General features: G+C 42.7%; 1 long non-coding RNA gene across 1 annotated transcript in view; it reads right to left on the bottom strand.

Annotated features, from left to right (window-relative positions):
- Positions 1-269: 269 nt before the first annotated feature.
- Positions 270-18,469, bottom strand: part of LOC138688163 (uncharacterized) — a 41,479-nt gene continuing 23,279 nt past the window's right edge. The window contains exons 2-3 of the long non-coding RNA XR_011327218.1: positions 16,315-16,528; positions 270-1,575 (exon numbers count right to left, since the gene is read on the bottom strand). This is a non-coding gene — a long non-coding RNA (uncharacterized lncRNA). The remainder of the gene's footprint in view (positions 1,576-16,314; positions 16,529-18,469) is intronic.

Below are 18,469 nucleotides of genomic sequence, written 5' to 3'. Positions count from 1 at the left end.
AGCCTATTTTCTACTAACAGCTGTTAACCATGCAGTTTACAATGGTCTTAATGCTGTGCCTTGGAACATTAACCAGACCTCCCAAGGCATATATAAAGCAGCAAAGAGACTCACAAGCATGTACTTTGATACATCACATGTACCAAAGCTGTAGTTTCTTATTTACAAAACCAGACTTGGTACTGAGCTCATTTCCATCCAGTGCAAGTGAGAAGTTTCTAGAAGAAGCCAACAAGACCGTACTGGTGTAAAACTGCCTTCAGAGACCATTTTATTTTATTTTATTTTATTTATTTTATTCAGAGAGAGTAGAAGACTGAGTCACCTCCCCTTTTCACTGCTTCAGAGAGGAAGACTTAGGAGAAGAAGCAAGGCAATGAGAAAGTCCATGTGGAAAAAAACGTCAATATACAAACCTTTGTTTTACTTTCCTTTTTCTTTTCTTGAGCACCAAATGAAACAGAGGTGCCTAGGAGAGTCACTTCCATATCTCTCCCTATGTGTGGTGGAGAATTAACACTTCTCTCCTTGAATTCTTCTGGACTTTCTGCTCAAATTCAAGATAACATCAGACAGCGAGGAAATGCACCCAGCAGCAACATAACGACGTCAAAGGTGGGATGTGAGGAACGGCATTTGCACAAGCCTCTGCCCAACAGCAAGATACCTGGAACAGAGTTTTACTGGGAAGAAAAGTGATTTCCTGACACTTTCAAATCAAGCTTATTCAGAAACAATGTGGGAACAATTACATGCTACTCAGAAGAGTTAACCTTGGAATAGGTTCAGCAAAATTTATTTTCTTTTTTTTTTTGCTTTGATAGCACAAACAAAACCATTTAGAAGTACCAAAGAGCTATTAAGTGGTCAGAGAGAAAAAGAAGCCATTATAGTTGGAATTTCGATATATACAACTACAATGAGTCACACTGTTGAAATTATTTATTTACACTTGTAAATTGGGTACTTTTATGAAGCTGACTGCTACTGAAATCAATGGAGGTGCTCTGGTGCATTTAAAAATTCTCCTATCTACCTCTGTAAGTCTTCTGGTTTTAAAAAGCACCTTAAAATCAGGGCTTTACTTGCATTTTAAACAAGTTATGAATATAAATACTAGAAGAGATAAGATAAATTCATGCAATACAGTGAAGATCCTCATTGAACATTTGGAGGGGGAGCATACTGTGTCAATTTTAATGAGGTTGTTGTGGACCAGGGTTAGAAAGCTCTGGTTGCCATTGCAGCTCTGCTGTACTTCTGCCCAAGCTCACCAGTGGTAAACTAACTCAGGTGTGATTTGCCCAGGACAAAGTAACAACAGGGCAAACTTGTGTGACACATCCCTCCTCCTAGCCTCAAACTGCTTCCTGAATTGGAGAGAAATTCTGTCTACTTGGAAACCCTCAGACTGACTTCCATGAACTCACCTCCCTTGAATCCACACAATGTTTCTGCATCCACCATGTTTGTGGCATGGAGTCCAACAAATCCACCCTCTATCAGCTGGAAGATATCTTGTAACATTTGTTTTGGAGCTAGCTGCTTCTAGCTTCATATGAGGCCCCCTAACTCCTGTATGGGAGGAAATAGTGAGCAATCAGTCTCAATCCACTCTGTCTCTCTCCTGTAGTTTTACAGATCTCCATGTCCTCCTCAGCTGTTTCTTTTCCAGAATGTCATAAAGAGAGTAACAGACAGTGTAACAAATGATCAGGCATATTTGCAGACAAGCTATTGTGTTCTTTAAAGCTATAGCAACTACAGCAACCCCCATAGAGTAACGTTTGTATAAACTGTTGATAAAAAGGAACTTTTATGCGAAGCATGGGAAGAGAAAAATCAGTGTATTTGCAGCTAATCAGATGAAAACAGTAACTATATTGTAATTATTGCAAGCAAGTTGTTCCATCTGTACATAGTGCAAAACTTGCAACATAATGCTATTTAAATCTGCAATTTGTCCTCATTGCAGCTATAAAATACAACCATGACACAAGAACATATGAGATATGATGTCTTGGGGGAGAATAAGTTAAGACTGGAAATTGGAAGCAGCCTAGCAGTAAAGGGAATGAAGTATTTGAACATCCTTCAACTTGGAGTAGAAAACCTAAAAAAGCCTAGGTGGTTTTGTCTTGTCTGTCATTAACTTCATCCGATTGAACACAAAAGAGATTTGCAGTAAGCTATAGAATCTTGAGCTTTCATCCAAAAGCTCGGAGTCAATGTGAGCTGCTTGTGAATCCAAATCAACGTGTGGACTCATAAAATTAGTTGAGGGAGGTCTCCAAACAGCCCTTTGTGGTCAGGCGTCCATGTAACTCAAATCGTGGCATGACCTGCCCCCACTGTCAGCAGTCAGAGCTGCAGTACGAACTGAGGGATGTGTTCCTAACAGGACTGCTCACTCCCAGAGGAAGCCTATTTAAGGCTAAGTCAGGGCTCTCAGCCAACGTACGCACACTTTAGAAAGACCAGACTGACATTACCTGGACCATATAAGCTGAGCTTTCATTTCCAAGGCTGTCAGTGTTAGCTTTTGCTAGCATGACACCTGGAGTGGAAAAAAAGAGCTTTTGCTTTTTGACCTTCACAGTAGGAGGCAGAATGCTATGTCCAACAAAATAACGTGCAATACCTTGAAAGCTGTTGGGTTTGGTTTGGAATTTCTTTTTTGTTGTTGTTTTGTTTTGTCATTGTTGGGGTTTTTTGTTTGTTTGGGGGGGGTTTCAAGCTCTGGAGTAGTTCCAGGTTACATGAAAGTCATCTCCAGCTGATGTACATAGGATCCAAAAAATCACTGCAAAGAAGCAGAGAGCAATTCTGTTGTATGCTTATTTGACCTTGCCCCCCTAATTGCAATGGAGAGAAGGCCATTGGAAATGTCTTTGTCTGGGTCCATGCAGTTTGAAGCTAGTCAGCAGGATGCAAGATGCTTCATTCCAAAGCAAAGCCATGTGCATTAAGTAACAAAACAGTCAATATTTGCTGTGCCAAACATGGGGCAGAGGGCTTGGTGGTGCAGGAGGGTGAGCGCAGTGTGGGAACTTTTTCACTGCTGCTTTTGATTTAAACAGTTTAACAGTTAACATTATTGCTAATCACTGCTTTCGCAGAAATGAGCTGATGGTACTTTACTGGTAGAAGAGATTCCCTACTTGACAAAGATTACAGCAAAAGGCAGGAGGAAATCCAAATGAAAGATGGAGGTGAAGAAGGTGCTGGCATGGGCATGTGAACCTGCATCTCATGCTTCAGAAACAAAATGTATTAATCAGTGGCTGAGACAGGGAGTATTAATCATGTATTAATCAGTTCTGAGACAGTGAGTGATGTGTAGGAAGACTCATCCCCTTGCCAAAGAGGATAAAAAGTATTCATCAGCTATGAAGAACTGCATTTTAATTTAACACCTTTATCAAGGATAGACTTTTAAGAGGGATCAATTGAAAACATCGACTGCAAACACAGAAAACCACAGCAAGTAAACAATTTCACTAACTGTGTTTGGCTATGTTGTGCCCACTGGCTTCAGGTTTTTGGATGCAATTCTTCACTGACGGAATGGCAGATCAGGCTTGTAAATAACGCACACTCTGAGGATCTTTATTGTTGCTATGCAACATTCCAACATTGCAATTATTTGACAACTTTATGGCCCCGATGCCCTCAGTTTGTTTTGCTGTCCACTTAGCTAGATCACCAGCTTTTGCAGCTTCACTTACTTTCAGTCAGCATCACACTGCAGTCATTTCCCACTGTGTATTCGCAAGGTTTGGCTGCCTCCATAGCAGAAAAACACCACACATGCCAAAAAAACCCTCCAAACCCCCAAAACGCCCAAATCCCCAAGCCCCCAAACCCCATCATCAGTACTTCATTCTCAAGACAACGCTTATACCATGGAGCTGCTTCCCCATCTGGAAAGCAGCAGTGATTTTGCCTGACTTTTTGTTTTGTCCAGTGACAGTTTTATTACAGGAAGAAAATTAATATTTATATTTGCAGCCCTTGTCATTCCACTTCTGGGAGAGTGAAAAAGCATAAAAGCTGCATCATAACTGACTCAACTGCAGGCCAAACCATCCCTCTTTCCTCTCCTGCAGCCTCCCTTCTGCCCCTCTCAGTCCTCCTATAATTTATCTTCTTATTTATCTTACCTGCCACTGTTTCACACTGAAAAAGTTATCTGGGAAGACCTTTAACCATCTTCAGTTGGACTCCATTGTACAGGGCACTACTGACAAAGTTCTCATCTTTAGATCTGATTTCTAAAATGAGACAAAGTTTGTAGCACAGGATTTTGGAAACTGTTCAATCTATCTTTTCTAGAAATACAGAGAAGAAATCCATATGCTGAACATCTGCACAGATTTATTAAATAACGAATCACTTACTTAGGAATCTTATGCCATATATATATATATATATATATGTGGTTTCAGGTAGCTGGAGGAACGTAGAGTACATTCCTCCAATAGACCCAAGAATACCAACTGTCCTGCACTGTACCAAGCTGAAGGAGAAAAAAAAAAAAAAAATCCCAAGCAAAGGTCTCTGCAAAGCTGTAACAGCACCTTCCCTTAAGTATCTGAGTTGGCAGTTAGCACGTGTAGGTGTAATCTCTGCATGAATAGACCAAACCCTGAGCAGCAGCAGCACCACACCGCACTGCTGCCGTTGTATTTCACTCTGCATCTGAAAACATCCCCGGACCTATTGCAGAGGTGAGCTGTGCCCCAGTAATGCCATGGCACAGCCATTTCCTGGCAGCAGAACCAGACCCAGAAGTTCCCAATCACCTGCAAAAGCAAAGAGAAAGAATTCAAGCTGCAGGACTTGAACTTGTTCACAATTTTTTACAGGGGCTGAAAGAAATCAGGTACCTTGCTTTTTGTAACAGTTATTATCTACATTGCCAACATACCCTGAAACTCCCTTAAAAAACACAGGCTAAGTTGCACTGCCTTCAGTATAACTGAGCAGACACACGGGCACTGATATTTAGCTTTCCTACCTCCACAAACCTTTTAGCTCCTATAGGAACTTAGAGTGCCACAATAGCTATCAGCCTGTGAGGTTGCTCTGGGATAGAGAAAACAAAGCTAAGCCTTAAAGAAGGATTTCTAATGACTAAAGAAATAACACCTCTCTTTCCATGCTCAGTGCAAATAATGTTAGGTTCCATGGGGACCCCTTGGGAGGGGAATCAATCCCACCCACAATAAATAAAGCAGTGCCATTTGTATGTTAAAAGAAGAGCATCGCAAGCCAGTTACAGTAATGACCCATAAAACTGAAATCACAGGAACAGGGCTCTACCGGCTCTGTGATTTATACCTCTCTAGATTGGCAAATAATGGGGACCCTTGCTGTTTTTTTCTTTCTTGTGCCAGAGCTCCCATTATCTGAGCCACAATTGAAAATGAAAAGTGAAACAGATGTTTGTCAGAGCCCCGTTACTATACATCTCTGCACCTTAAAGAAAAATATAGTGTTTTGCATTTAAGAAATTGTCTACACAGTGTGACTGTTACTAAAAAGGGAACCTGTTAAAAGGTCACCAGCCTTCACCAGTACTGAGACACAGCAGTGTCACCCTGCACTCAGTTCAGTGTTGGACGGGTGTTAACAGCCTAGTCATATTTCAGCTGAAATGCCCCTTTCTCAGCTGGAGCTTGGAGGACAGCTACAGCTCATGCCAGCTTTTCACCGTGGATTTGTGAAGATCCTCATCCAGGGGGACCTCTCACCCTGTGTTTGGAAAGGGGACAGAGTCTCGGGGGTCAGGGTGTTTTCCTACCTGGCATTTGAACCTCCACATGTCTGCATATCTGCTCCTTGTAACGTCCCCCCACATTTTTTGTCCTGGGAAGCAGTGTTAAAGGAGAACCAGGAGACACCACAGGAGGTACCTGCTGGGTGCAGCAAGAGCAGACTGCTCTGAAGAAGAGGCTGAGATGGAGGCACAGGACCACACGAGCAAGGAGAGACAAGCAGGTCCAGCAGCCAGCCCAGGAGAGTCCACAGGAGGCGAGGAAGGGTCAAGGCTGGTCAGTGACAGCAAGGAGCAAGGCCAGGCTTAGCATGCACACAGCCCTGACCAGGGAAGGAGGGCAGTTAAAGGTCTGAGCTTAAATGTAGCCCCCAGCCAAGGGCTGGAGGCCCAGCTGAGGTTCAGCAGGACGATTAGAGCCTGTTAGTGCATGCAGGGCCCTCACGATAGCAACTCTAACTTATTTGCATTGCTCCAGTATCACTATCCTAGTGCTAGAGGAGTATGCATTTTAGGTATAGGACCTATGTCGGTACACGAACAGCACTGTCTTGCTTTTGGCTCAGCAGGGCCAGCCTGACCTCCTGGCTCAGAGCAACATGAGATCCTGCTACAAGGCTGCTTGTTCCAAGCAAACCCACTTGGGTTTTATTCTTCATGTCTTTGTCCAGTTCCGGAAGAATTTGAAATTCCCTCTTTCTGTAGCCCAGAACTGAACCATGAGCTACAGGGTACAGGTCCACACCAAACCCATCACTGCTTCCCTGAAGGACAGACCTTTTCTGTGTATTGACCTCCATTTTTACTATGCTGTGCAGCACACAGAAAAGATAGCTACAGAGACATGACGGAGGCAAGATTAAAAAGCTGACCCAGAAGCACCTCATCCCACTGGCAGAAGGGGATATTTTTACCCTGTTCACCAATTTGTACCTGGTGTGAAAGTCCCTAACAGGGCCTTTGGAAACAGATCTCCTTTCTCAGAGAGGCATTTCATGCCACCAGTGCTGATCAGGGGGTATAAAGTAGAAGGGGTTATCTTTAGGGTCATCTGTGATATATGGTGATATTAAGGTACACATGGCTTTTGCCATCCATTGGTGATCCAAGTGAAGCCTCCAACTGATGCTGGAGGTCATATGAAGCCAGGAAAGAACATCTTTAACATTAGTTTTGGGATGGATAGGCACCTGCTGCAGGCTTATTGCCACTTGGGTTTGGGGGTTGTTTCCGAAATGGCATTACTTAACTCACTGGGACTTGTAACAGTTTTGTCAATTGATCAAATTTAACCAAGTGGCTAAAATGCACCCATGAAGTACAGAGTCTGATTCAGCAGCTGTAGCCCTTGTGGAGATAAAATAAACATCACAAAAGTGTTTTTTATGAAGACATTTTGTAAGTAACCAAAGAGCACACAAAATTAGAAAACTGAAACAACAAAATGCCCAAGAGACATTTTCATGTTTACTTTGTGTGCATTAAAATATGTAATAAGGCTTTATGAAATAGGCTGTATTTCTCCTCCAGACATTCCCGATGTGTAATAGGGCTCATTTGAATTGGAAAAAAGAAAAGTCTTGGAATCACTCTAGACATAATCTTGGGGATTTTCCAGTAAAATCAGTTTATTTTGGACTTTGCATGTGGGCCTGACTGAGCCTTGGAAGTTTCTGGAGAATTTTTTGGAACCTCTGTGTTAGATTTTTATCTCTGTTACACAAGTGGGAGCCTGAAACAGTTGTATTTATAGCATGAGATTCACTTCAGTGTTACATCTGGATGCATTGATCGAGATCATACTCTGGCTTCACCCCTAAATGTTTTCCTTTTTTTGAAGGTAGATGAGAGGGAAAGACAGCATTATAGCTCTTCATATCTACTGTGCCCAAATGACATTTATGTTCAAAAAAAAAGGAGAAATCAGCAAAATATTTTCTCCTTTTTTAACTTTCTTAAGTTTCTCATTTAAGCCACCTAAGGTCTTGGATCACATAATGAAAGAAGGGAGACTGCCTTCCAGTGTCCACAAAAACTTTGGAGACAGTTGCATTTTCTAAGTAATTTCTACCAAAGAAGTATTTCTCAGTTTTGTGGCAGTGCCATCTCTCTGTCATATGGCAGGGCTTTTTCTTTTATCTAGTTAAATATAGAGAGATAGGCAAAGCACGTGTGTGACTCCTGCATTGCAGGAGCTCAGGGCCTGAGGGAGCCTCAGGAGATTGTCTAGTTTATTTTCTCGCCCCAGGGCGGGATCAGTCCTCTCTGCATCATCCCTGACAGATGTCAGCCACACGCGTCTTCAGTCAGACCACAGGGAATGGCACTGAAATTCAATGAAGTGCACCAGGATCCAACAACAGTGACTATTAATTTGAAAATGTAATTATTGTTAGTTGGGATTGTTTAATTGGAGATGGTCTCTTTCAAAAGCAATGCTGTGAGCAGGAGACCAAATTATCGCTAGCTCAGCCCAAGTGAGCAGAAGTGGGGAAAGCTTGGAAGTGTTATTGCATTCTGGTTTGCACAGAAAAGAAACTGGAAAGGAGAGGTAGTAAATGGCTATTTTTGCTTGCTTTTTTTTTTTTTTTTAATCCCTTGACTTCAGATAAAGAAGTTCTGCCTCCCCTTTGGCTAGACAAAGAATTTCATCCCTAGAGTTTGAGGCATCTCAACAAGCTGATTCATCACCACAAACTGGAAGGCAAGCTTATCAACTCGCCTATTAGTGAATTAAAGTTCATTTTCCTTTGCTGGATGTAGTTTACAATTATTCTGGATCACCTGAGTTTGATAACAAGTTTGAGTGGGATGCCCCCCTTGCAATGGTTAGCCCAGAAAACTCTCTGCTCCCTCTAGGGTGACAGGTACCTTTAAACTCTGCACTGATGCCTTTGCACAAATATAATTGCTTTTCCAGCAGGGAGGCTGTTAGAGAGCTGGGTCTGACTGTCAGGTGTCTGAAGATCTGAATATATTGCCATGGTTAAGAACCAATGTGATTATGCAAAATTAAGCTCTGTGCATGTCTGGGAGTGCATGCGGGTGTGTAGATGAACTGAACGCAGTAGCTTTCCCTGAAACGTGACTGCTTTTTCTAAGACAGTGAAAAATTTCTGCTGTCACATAAATTCTCAGAGAGTGCTAATGGAAAGTGGAATCTGAGCAGAAATTAAGGTTCAACCAGATTGCACAGGCTGGATCCTTAGTTGGTATAAATCCCTGCCTACAGTGGATTTGACTACTAGTCTACTCTAGGCTAGTCTCATCCATCCTGCTCTTGTTCTTTCCACACATCTACCAGCACAGAGTCTGGATGAATGTCTGCACAATCAGGATCCATCCCATTACTATGCTGCCTGCAGACATAGCTCCAAAAATAAAATACTCTGTATGTCTCAGAGCAGCCTGGAGTCAATGCAAGCAAAGGCTCCTTCCCAGGCCACGCTCGCTCCCATGAATGAAGTGTAGCTGGGACAGGTCTTAAAGAGTAGGTTTTGTCTCCTTCACAGCTTTCTTCCTCCTCCACCCCCTGCCCCCCTTTCCTCCTACAAATATGCCTTAGTGGGACTAAGACAACACTGACAACTCAGGAAGTGCGTGGAGTTGAAAATTCACGGCTACTTCAAGAAGAGAGGGTAGAGAGGCAGAGCAGGGTGTGAAGAAGAGGTGAGTCCAAGGAGACCACAGATAAAACAGACTCATCTCAGCAGCCGTGCTTTGAAAAAAGTGACTTTCCAAAATCTCCCCTTTGCTGAGACACGAGTATTTCATGCTGGCGGATGTGAAAGAACATGAGAATGAGAGGGAAGGGGAAGGCACCAGGAGCTGAGAGATCAGGAGCAGCAGCAGCCTAACAGGTGTAAAATGAGTGAAAGATGCCAGCAGGAGGAGAGGAGATGGGCTGTGATGTGCCAGGATGCTTTGTTACTTCATGGAGTGCTTGCTCTGCCGTGCAACCACCCGCCGGTGGCGTGGTGTGGGCACCCGCTGCTCCCACCAATTGCACACAGGCGGGTGGCAAAGCAGAAGAGGGACAGGGAAGGAGAAGGGAAAGCAAGAGGAGAAGTGGGGCAGCTTTGGAGGTCCATGTTGGCTCCACTTGGTGGGGCACGCATGGGAGGACACAGGCGTCATTGCATGCCTGTGGAGATCCATTTCACTGCTTAAAGTGAGATGTTTTGTAGAAGCAGAGAAAGGGAGATGTGGAAACAACATGTCAGGGATATCTGGAGCTATGGAAGCACCCGTCTTGCCAGCAGCAAACAGCGAAAGGGAGCAGTAATTATGCATAGCACCCTTCAGCATGGAGCAAAGTTTGCCAGGGGACCTGACCTCTCCATGGAGAGAGCCAGTGGCACACAAGCCCCCTTCAGAAAGCATGTCTGGTTTTCCATCTGTAGCAGCCAGTTCAGTGAAAGATATTACCCCTGGCACAGATCCATAGGCCATCATGGCTATAACTGCACTGTGTGTGCAAGGTAGGCAGCACTTCACTCCAAGTGAGAGGATACTGTTAAAGGCATTTACTGAACCAGCAGCTTTACAAGACAAAACCAAAAGGGGACTGTGGTGGATTGTGGAGACCAGCTCAAGGCTCCTACGTTCACACCAGTGAGAGGCTTTCCCTGGGACCACCTCATCACAGCCCCAGTAACAGGGAAGGGGACCAAATTATGGGGCCATAGAACCTTCCCCCAAGGCTGCTACTACCCACTATCTCATGTGCTCCAGCTCAGAAGATGCTGGAACAAACCTCTCTTCCAAATAGCAGTCAAAAGATGATTTTGACTACCTAATGACTGATTCAGAAGCATATCTTTTTTAGAAAGCTTTTCAGGGTCAATAAAGATGAGACATTCAGCGAAGGGATTGGGGATGAAGTCCTAGCTCCTCAAGGGTTAATGGCATTTTTACACAGTGCTTAGGAGGGCCAGGATTTCATGCTGTATTTTCAGGGTGTGAAATACTGTCTCATTATTTCTGTGATCCAAACACTGTGGCATAAGATTAACAGCAGCCAGAAAATGGATCTTCCTAGATACTGACCATAAACAAAAGTGAAATAAATACTTCTTTTCCTTTAGACATGCAGACAATCCATAAGTGTTCAGCCAGCTGAGACTCCACTCGGCTCACAGATGTCAATGAACATACCATGCCCATTTGTTGCCCAGCCACTTGCTCTTTGTTCTGAATTTCCTCTGCTCTCTGACTTGCCACAGGATCCCCAGTCGTGTTACACTTGCATGGTGCTCCAGGGAAGTCACCCAGATGGGACTCTTCCCCCAGTCCCCTTGGCTGGATGTGAATTAAATAAAATTTAAAGTCTTATCTGTTCAAGAGTTTCTTTTTTTTTTTTTTTTTTTTTTTTTGTGGGCAGCTCTGGAAAGAAACCCTGAACTATCCAGACACCTGGAGAAAGGGGTCAAACCTGAGAGAGGCAGGACTGCATCTCCATTCTGCAAAAATAGCTTTTGCACTAGTCTGGGATCCTTCTCCAAGTTATCCAAGCTTCATTCCTAGCCAGTGTGTGCTCTATATCCGTCACCCCCTTTTTGCTATTTAGCACAGTACTTCCCTGTGCAGATGTGTTCCAAGAGTTTTTAAAAGCGTAAGTAAATATCTGTAGATTGCATTGTCCTCCCTTACAAATCCAGAATACCAAGGGTTATCATACAAGTCCATCCAGATTTAAATATTGTTTTCATACCATGCTTTCTCTGAAAGATCTCTAAGTGCTGCTGTAAAAGTGTCAGTCCATCAAGTCTCACAGCACCTTTTCAGGTAGGTATCATTAACCCACCCACTTCACAGTGCTCCTTTAAGGCACAGGGTGATTACCGGACACACCCAAGGACAGCACAAGTTGGTATCTGAGGCAAAACAACCCAGAAATCAGTGCCAGACTCCAGAATGTATTTGATGGGGTATGCATTAATGCAAAATTAATGGATATCCATCACTGTGCAGCAGCATTTACTAACGGTGCTATATAAGCTAGTAAATAATACACAACACTAAAACGTGTATGATTTTGATGGCCAAATGCTCTTCTAGTGACAATAGCTTCTGCCAGTAGAGAATTTGGCTCTCTAATTCCCAATAAGCACAATTAAAGGAGATATATAAGAAACTGACAGTTCAGCTTCTGCGATTGAACTGTTCTCATTTAGATACAGGTCGAGACTCAATCAATTTAGTTATTAGGGATTCCTTGTCTTGTCGTACATTCAGAATGAAAGGGAGTGCAAAGGGAAGAAGATAGGAGATAACAGAAAATGCCAACAGGTAAAAGTAAAAATTAAGATACTGGGGGTTTTATGTATGTTTTATTATTCCTTGCCACCAAGCTCTAAGCTCGGTCATATTCCCCATAGTACAGGTCCCAAACCATGCTCTTTCTGCAGGTCTCGTTCAAAAGAGAAACTGATAACTTCTCATGTCACCCTGCCTGAGGATCAGCAAGGGGCCCTAAATGCTGGGGAAAGTTCTTTGCTCTATATGTGCCTTCAGGTTCTTCAGGTTCACAGCATTCTATGCTCCCTGCTGCAGCAGCGATCCTCCTTCTCTGACACGTGAGCACCTTTGGTGCAAATGAAACAAGAATACAGCATTTTCAGCAACAAAGACCTTGCAAATCTTCACTTTTCATGCACTGCATTTTTCCAAATGCATGAAGGGACATATCTGCTGTAGTTTCAAGACAGAGGAAAATCCCCAACAAAGGTTTCAAATCCCAGCTCTAAAGTAAGGAGCACCTTCTAAAAGGAGAGATTGCTTCCCCCCCCCCCCCGTTAGAATGAGTAAAACAACGTATTTATCTTTATCTTCTTTCTTTGAAACTCAAAAATCCTTTTGCCTGAACTCTTTCCTAACCGAGTCAGCTGGGAGCAGGCACCTGCTGCAGAAAATTTCAGCCCAAATTCTTAAAGTCTGGCACAATCACAAGGAGTTTGCAGCGAGATGTGTTAGGGGCTCAATGACAGGCAACACCCCTGCATGAAGAAGGGCTGAAGAGTGGACGGAGACAGAAAGATACAAGTAAAATTAAAGATTGATTTTATCAGTAATTTTAAGGTGTCAGAAAAGATTCACCTAAAAGGAAGGATGTGACTGAGGCCAGTGTGGTAAACAAATTAATTCAATATCTATTTATTACATTTAAAAAAAAACAACAAACAAAATACAGATTAAGTAACCTTCAGCCGAGGCAGCTTCCTGGCTGTTTGTATTTGACTTGCCAATAAATAACAAAATCTATCAGTAAAGCTTGTTCACAGGTTTCTACTTCAGGTACCAATTTCAGCCCAAAGATCAACTCCTGACACTTAATTAGGTGAATTGAGGGAAGAGATGTTTCTACTGATTGAAAAGTCACAGGAAGGGAAAACTAATATAATTATTCTTCTATGTAGATGGAAGAAGCTTTGTAAGACATGACAGGTCTGGGATGCAGGCTGGTGTGGCACTGAAGGGAGTTACAGCACCCTTCAGCACTCACTATATGGAAATACACAGCTGGCAGCTGCTGCGAGCATTGCAACGCACCCAGCACTGTTAGATTTCACCTGCTACAAAGGGAAAGATAAAGGTCAAAATATTTTTCACAGAACAGCTGCAAATGTAAATGATAAGATAATGATTCTTAAATTGGAAACAACAGCTCCTGAGGATGGATTTGGCTCTCCTTTTTCATGGTGCAAGATGGGAAATACTTTGTGGGTAAAAGACATCAGCCAGCTTTTACCTAACTACTCCCCACTTAAGTACTGAGGTACCAAATTCGGTAATTAGGGCTGAGTCTGCAGACGTATCTGCGAAAATAGGCCCCAAGGGACAGATTTTCAAAGGCATTTAGACCATTAATTTCCTTTTAAATCAATAGGACTTGGGCACCAAAATATTTTGAAATGTCTGAGCATTGTCCTGTAGTATTTAGCGAAATCAGAGCAAATCAAAATAAGCCGAGCCAGCACTGGAAGAGGTCTGGGAAGACGGAGCAAGAACCACACTGTATTTATACTACTAGCAGCTATTGGGTCCACACAGGCTTGGTTACAAGAAAACAAGAAGTTAGCAGATGTAGCCCAAGCGTTTTGTTATGAGCATGCAGTCAGCTCACGTCCTTCCAGCCCAGCGAACACTGGCAATACAACAATTACCGCAATACTTACACATCCCTGCATACCACCTTGGGATCTAGAGAGAGAGATGGAACTCTCTGTAAATGACAAAGTACCATTATCCCGAGGGTGTAGATGGAGAAACTAAAAGATTGTTAGGGGCCCGAGATCGCATCGCAGCAAACAGTGGCAGCAGGAATAGAAATCGGCTTTGCTGATGCCCAGCACAGCAGCTGTTTGCACAAGCTCAGAAACCAAACACTGTTTCTGAATATCCTGTTTGGGGATTTCATGCCAACCAATATCTATGAATATCTTTTTATTTCAGTGAATAAAGCCTTCTTTCTCATTTTAGTGAAGAGTTCCAGTGGTGATTATCATGCATTTGTATTATTTATAGAAAACTAGTGAATATGGCGAAAACAGCAAGGTTACCATGTTCCAAATTCCAGTATCCTACAAATATGGAAATTATAATTATGCTGGGTCTGATTCAGAATACATAAGGATGATCAGATCTCAGTTAAAAATTTAAAGATTAACTTTTTTCAGCTTGAGTCTACATCATTACACCCAGTTTCATATCTAAATCTCTTTCCCTATGAGTGATAACTCTGATCTTCCCAAAGAAGAAGGATAGATTTACTCAGTGCTTGGATAAGAGGAACCTGAGAAAAACTTCCTGGATCAGGAAGAAATATGTCTGTGTCAGCAGATAGAGCTTCTCTTTGTGATCAGGCAGAGAGAAACTTCCCTGAAATTTGGAAAATCCAGGATTCACACCTTAGCTCAAAGGAATTTCCCAAGGACCATCAGCAGTTAGCAGAGTCCCTTGACAAACATCAAATATACGGTCCGGTTTGCTGACATGACCTTATTCAGTGAATATTTTGTATCCCAGCATTATTTGCACCACTGTTCTGGAGCTGACCGTAGTAAATCACACGTCCCATGTTTAAACCTACAGCTTATCGATCATAAATGCAATCAAAGCCAAGATACATGCAGTGGTTCGGTCTGCTGACATAGTAATTTTTAAATGCAAATTAAGCTTGATACTGTACATATTTTTCGTGCACAATTATACAACTGTCTTGTCAAAAAAATCTGGCCTAACAGTTCTGCCTGCAAAGTAGTTGATGGTGGTTAGATCTGTGGATAAAAGATAAAGCTAAAAGACGGCTTGAAATCAGGAAAAAAGTAACATAAAATGCTGCAGACAAGAGCGTCCACTGAAGTCCTAAGATCCAACTCTGCCTAGAGATGCCAAACTGACTTAAATTGGAGGATCACATCATAATCCCATATAATTAATGTTTGTCATCTTGCTGTAAACTGCCAGATTATCATTAGTTCATCTTTTGTATTTCCAGCAGAAACTCATTACTCAGTGAGTGAAACGTTAGGAAATTATTTACAATTATGCTGCTGAGAGCAGTAGGCTAATTCCATCTACTAATTAGCACCACTTACATAAGTATAGGTAGAGTGCTATAAATAATAGCGGTAATGTGTGCCACGCTGGCACCAGCTCTCTGAGTCTTCTGTGCAGCAGTGGCAGCTACCCCCTCTGGTGGCCTTTTAATGGGATTTTACCCAAACCACAAGAAAGGCTCCTAAAAATTATTCCTTGCCTAGGGTGGAGAGACATGGAGTGACGTGGAAAGCAGGTATTTCTTACCTCTTTTCTGCAGTGGGCACCTTTACTTAACCACCAGTTGATGCTTCTCAGCCTGCTCTGATATTGCTGGGAGAAAACTACTTCTGTATGGGCCTTTAGGGGAAGCAGTGCTGATCGGGGGGAAAAAACCCTTTGCTTTAACCTGGAAGGTGTTGTGCAGGTTCCAAGCAGGAGCCACTGAAGTGACAAGATGTTATGGATTTTGTGCCACTGGTGGCTCCAGTCTCCTTAACTCAAGCACTGAACTAGAATAGAGTGTTGCCTATCCTCTTTGTACTGGACTGGTTGCAGTTCTCAGCAGCAGCAGTTGCATTTCACATTCAATAGAGATTAGACTTTGAAAACAACAACAAGAACAAAACTCCGCCTCCCTTCCAGCTGGATCAACTGACCAAAAGGCAGGGGAGATTAGTCTTGTTTGCACAGCATATGGGTGTATGCAACTCATGCCTGAATGACACCCATGCAAACTAATATAATCTGTACTTATTTTTAATCTGACCTCCACAAACCTACAGTGATGCTATGCTGCCTATTCACTTTCATTCTTCTCCTCCCTCCATAAATTTTGCTCCTCTCTATACAGTAATCTTGATTTAGCAGGGACACACCTTAATGCACACCCCAGTCTGTTCCGTGGTGATTTGGGGATTGACTACAGATGTGCATTTATGTGTGAATTAGTAAAAGCTTGACTGGTACTATTTTAAATAAGGACATGAAAGTACCTTCCTCAGGAAAGCATTCCAGGCTGTGGACCTTCCATTGAGGAAAGCAGGTCTGAGATAGGCTCACTCCGGTCCCAGCCGGACCTTCCTTTGGTGCTGTATAGAGCCAGGCACCTTCCCAGGATGTTGGGTCTCTCTCGAAGGCCTCGATGTCTTAGAAATGAAGAATGCAAAGCCCACATCCTTCCTTGGATCTAGGCTGACAAATCGGCACCTGTTTGGGAAAAAAAGAAAAAGAAAAAGATTAACACACACTTGAAATATAATCTTTTAGTCTAAGCCAGCATTTATTTCATGTGTGGTTTCTTTTCTCAATGACTTTAGGGATATCTGGGATGTCAGAGAGGGAAGATGAATTGTGTTATAATGCCAAGGCATACACTAAAAACAAGAAGTCCAGAGAGCATTTTTTCCTTAAGGCATTGAAATACGCAGAAATGAACAGCTGCTGTCCTCAGCCACTTTAAATATTAGTAACATAATAAAACACTTATTTTCATTGTTTCATATGGTTTTCAGTTTGCACACTTAGCCACAGCCAGAATTTCCTGACTAAATGTGGAATTGGCCAACAGATTCAGCCAAATAGTCTCAGATGTTAGAGTCCCTATTACGACATTCCCAGCACCAACTGCCTGGAACCGTTTAATAAGATGGAATTGCAGTTTGAATGACACATATAATCAAAATTTTCATTTGTTTTCAGAAAGAAAATCCATCTAATCTCCAGCAGAAGAGGATGGAAGTGGTTTTTGAGGCAGGCGGTCCATGTTCCAGTATCAATTTAGGTGCAATTCGAAATATAAGATTTGCCTTAATGGATCATCAGGTCTTAATACAGAGGGAAAATTAAGGTATAAGAAGGGTTATTGAATGAGAAGGAAAGGCTATATTAAAAGACAACAAAAAATAAGAGAGGGAAAATAAAAGAAACATTTCTGTGACTGTAACTAGAAACAATTACTACATACGGTGGCATTTTTCAAAACCCTTTGGTCACTTGCTATATCCAGACCATTTTCCTGCTGTGGCAGGAATGTTCCTTATAGTCCATAATCCAATTTGCCAGGCAGTTTTTCAATGACCCATGCAAGACATCAAAATACTCCCTGTATGGTTATTACATCACTCCAATCTCCAAGATGAGATCATATAATTTTCATTACAGGGAAAAGCCTCCATCCAAAGTGGTTTGCTTGAAGAAGCAGTCAAAAGGAATAGTTTATTGCTTTTGCTACTATTTTAAAACATATAACATTAATTGTTTCCAGCTCAGTACTTTCTCTTTTCCTCCTCAGTGTCATTCTCCAAGGAAAGATGGTTTCTTCTTCCAGCACTCAAATCCCAATGTTTTGTTGTTTGCTGTCTGCTTACTCTCTCATGTCATCTCAACTTTTAATCAAATATACTTTTTAGTAAAAACATACCAACAAAGTATATGCCTCTCCCTCCCCATATATTTGTCTAGTTCACATGCCTGCTAAACTGGTGGGTTGTTCATGACAAACATGGATTTTTCCCCCCAGACCTACTGAAGTCACCAGGAGAGCGCAGGATGGCACTTCAAACCCCTGGTTCCCCACTGCAAAGCCTCAAGGCTTGGTCCATCAGCCTTGATCACCTGACAGTTGATGTTGTGAGACATCAGCAGCTCTGCTGGCACAGGGGCACTAGGTGAGCTCAAGCCCCAGCTGAGGGGGCAGCAAGCTTGCAGGTGTCGTGGTTTAACCCCAGCCAGCAACTAAGCACCACGCAGCCGCTCACTCACTCACTCCTCCCCCCCACCGCAGTAGGATGGGGGAGAAAATCGGGAAAAGAAGTAAAACTCGTGGGTTGAGATAAGAACGGTTGAATAGAACAGAAAAGAAGAAACTAATAATGATAATGATAACACTAATAAAATGACAACAGTAATAATAAAAGGATTGGAATGTACAAATGATGCGCAGTGCAATTGCTCACCACCCGCCGACCGACACCCAGTTAGTCCCCGAGAGGCGATCCCCCGGCCCCATTCCCCCAGTTTATACACTAGATGTGACGTCCCATGGTATGGAATACCCCGTTGGCCACTTTGGGTCAGCTGCTCTGGCTCTGTCCTGTGCCAACTTCTTGTGCCCCTCCAGCTTTCTCGCTGGCTAGAGATGAGAAGCTG

The sequence above is a fragment of the Haliaeetus albicilla genome, chromosome 2, assembly GCF_947461875.1.
Source record: "Haliaeetus albicilla chromosome 2, bHalAlb1.1, whole genome shotgun sequence".
Lineage (NCBI taxonomy): Eukaryota > Metazoa > Chordata > Aves > Accipitriformes > Accipitridae > Haliaeetus > Haliaeetus albicilla.
This window is presented reverse-complemented; position numbering and strand designations above follow the sequence as displayed.